This window comes from Jaculus jaculus, chromosome 19 (genome assembly GCF_020740685.1).
Source record: "Jaculus jaculus isolate mJacJac1 chromosome 19, mJacJac1.mat.Y.cur, whole genome shotgun sequence".
Taxonomy (NCBI): domain Eukaryota; kingdom Metazoa; phylum Chordata; class Mammalia; order Rodentia; family Dipodidae; genus Jaculus; species Jaculus jaculus.
Genome location: NC_059120.1, coordinates 54,566,045 through 54,568,397, shown reverse-complemented (window position 1 = coordinate 54,568,397; position 2,353 = coordinate 54,566,045). Strand labels below are relative to the sequence as shown.

General features: G+C 44.8%; 1 non-coding gene across 1 annotated transcript; it reads right to left on the bottom strand.

Annotated features, from left to right (window-relative positions):
* Positions 1-1,184: 1,184 nt before the first annotated feature.
* LOC123456158 lies at positions 1,185-1,317 on the bottom strand. The gene has a single exon (XR_006634372.1). It is a non-coding gene; the product is annotated as a small nucleolar RNA SNORA33 (small nucleolar RNA).
* Positions 1,318-2,353: the final 1,036 nt, after the last annotated feature.

Sequence of the window (2,353 nt, the reverse complement as noted above, 5' to 3'; positions counted from 1 at the left end):
GAAGACCTGGGTCCCTGATCATGATCTGTACACTCATAAAAGTGGCTTGACAGGAGAGTACAGGATAAAGGTCCCAGTGACAGGGAGTTTAAAGAGTCCACCTGATACCAAATAAGGGAGTAAGCTCAATGTCTAGGTGATCGAGAAGCCAACGAAATGAGAGCACAGGAAGCTGTAGATTAGAATGACACTGCAGTTCAAACTCTGCCATGTAAGAGCATGGGTAGTGGAAATGGGTGTTTGATGTGGAGAAGAAATCAAAAGCGACTGAAGTACTGGGCTGGATAAATGGCTTAGTGGTTAAGCCCTTGCCTGTGAAGCCTGAGGACCCCGGTTCGAGGCTCCATTCCCCCAGACCCATGTCAGCCAGATACACAAGGGGGCACACGCGTCTGGAGTGCGTTTGCAGTGGCTGGAGGCCCTGGCGCGCCCATTCTCTTTCTCTGTCTGTTGTTCTCAAATAAATAAAAATAAACAAAAAAAAAATTTAAGTGATTGCAGTACTAGTAAGGGAGTGCTCAGATAAGCTGTGAAGGTAAGCAGCTCACATACCTGAGGTTTGCTCTGTTGTCTTGTGTATTTTTTGGGGGGAGGGGGTTTCGAGGTAGTGTCTCACTCTGGCCCAGACTGACCTGGAATTAACTATGTAGTCTCAGGGTGGCCTGGAACGCACAGCGATCCTCCTACCTCTGCCTCCCGAGTGCTAGGATTAAAGGTGTGTGCCACCACGCCCGGCTTTTTATTTTAATTTTTATTTATTCGAGAGAGGGGGCAGATATAGAGGGAGAGATTGGGCACACCAAGGGCCTCCAGCCTCTGCAAATGAACTCCAGATGTATGTGCCAGCTTGTGCATCTGGCTTGCGAGGATCCTGGGAAGTTAAACTCTGGTCCTTTGGCTTTGCAGGTAGATGCCTTAAACACTAAGCCATTTCTACAGTCCTATTTATTTATGTTTGAGGTAGGATCTCACTCTAGCCCAGGCTGACCTGGAACTCTAAGATGGCCTTGAATTCAGAGTGACCCTTCTATTTCAGCCTCAATTAAAGGTTTGCACCACCACACCCAGATCCCTTACCTTTTTTTTCTTCAAAAAAATATACAACTTATTAATTCTTAGCTTTCATTAAACTTAGAACAAGTTACATTAAAATTAAGTCTTATGAAAATGCTTCAACATTAAGGTATTGTAGCCATTTTCAGGGACCTTAATGACATCAACTGTCCTTAAGGCTCGTAACATGGCATCACTATTGTCAGCTATTGACATTTTTGCAGAAACACATTCAGATAAGCAGACCAATTAATTAGCTGACTTTCCCTTACCTTTTTATAGAAGGAAAATTAGAGCTAGAAGAACGCTTAATGGTTAAGGCACTTTTGCCTGTGAAGTATAACGCCCAGGTTCAATTCCCCAGTGTCCACATAAGCCAGATGCACAAAATGGTGCATGCATGTAGAGTTCATTTGCAGTGGCTGGAGGCCCTGCTGCATGCATCCTTTCTCTTTAAAAGAAAAAAAGGGGGGGCTGGGGAGATGGTTTAGCAGTTAAGGCACTTGCCTACAAAGCCAAAGGACCTAGGTTCAATTCCCCAGTACCCATGTGCCAGATGCACAAGATAGCACATGCATCTGGAGTTTGTTTGCAGCAGCTAGAGGCTCCGGCATGCCCATTCTCATTTTCTCTCTCTCTCACTCTCTCTCTCTTTCTCTTTCTCAAATAAGTAAATAAATATTAAAATAAAAAGAAGCCGGGCCTGGTGGCGCACACCTTTAATCCCAAAACTCAGGAGGCAGAGGAAGGAGGATCACCACAAGTTCGAGGCCACCCTGAGGCTTCATAGTGAATTCCAGGTCAGCCTGAGCTAGAGTGAGACCCTACCTCAAAAAAAAAAAGAAGAAGAAGAAGAATGGAAGTGCAACACCTTCTTTGCTCAGCCTGTCAAGAAAGACAAAAAACACAGACCTAAAGGATCACAGAGGCAACAATCTGAGTAAAAACTGAGCACAGGTGTTGAAGGAATGGCTCAGTGCTTTCCATACAAGCATTAGGACCTGAATTTGGAAACCCAGCATACACATTAAAAAGGGGGGGCGGCTGGAGAGATGGCTTAGCAGTTAAGCCAGATGCACATGGTGGCACATGTGTCTGGAGTTCAAATGCAGTGGCTAGAGGCCCTGTTGCACCCATTTTTTTTCCTCTCTCTCCCTCCCTCTCTCTGTCTCTAATAAATAAATAATACATTTTTAAAAAGAGGGAAGGGAGGTGGTACTTAATAGGATGGTATTGTATATATGTAAGTAGAAAAATAGATTAATGGGGGTGAAAAGGCCCATGTGAGGTCAGGGGAGGA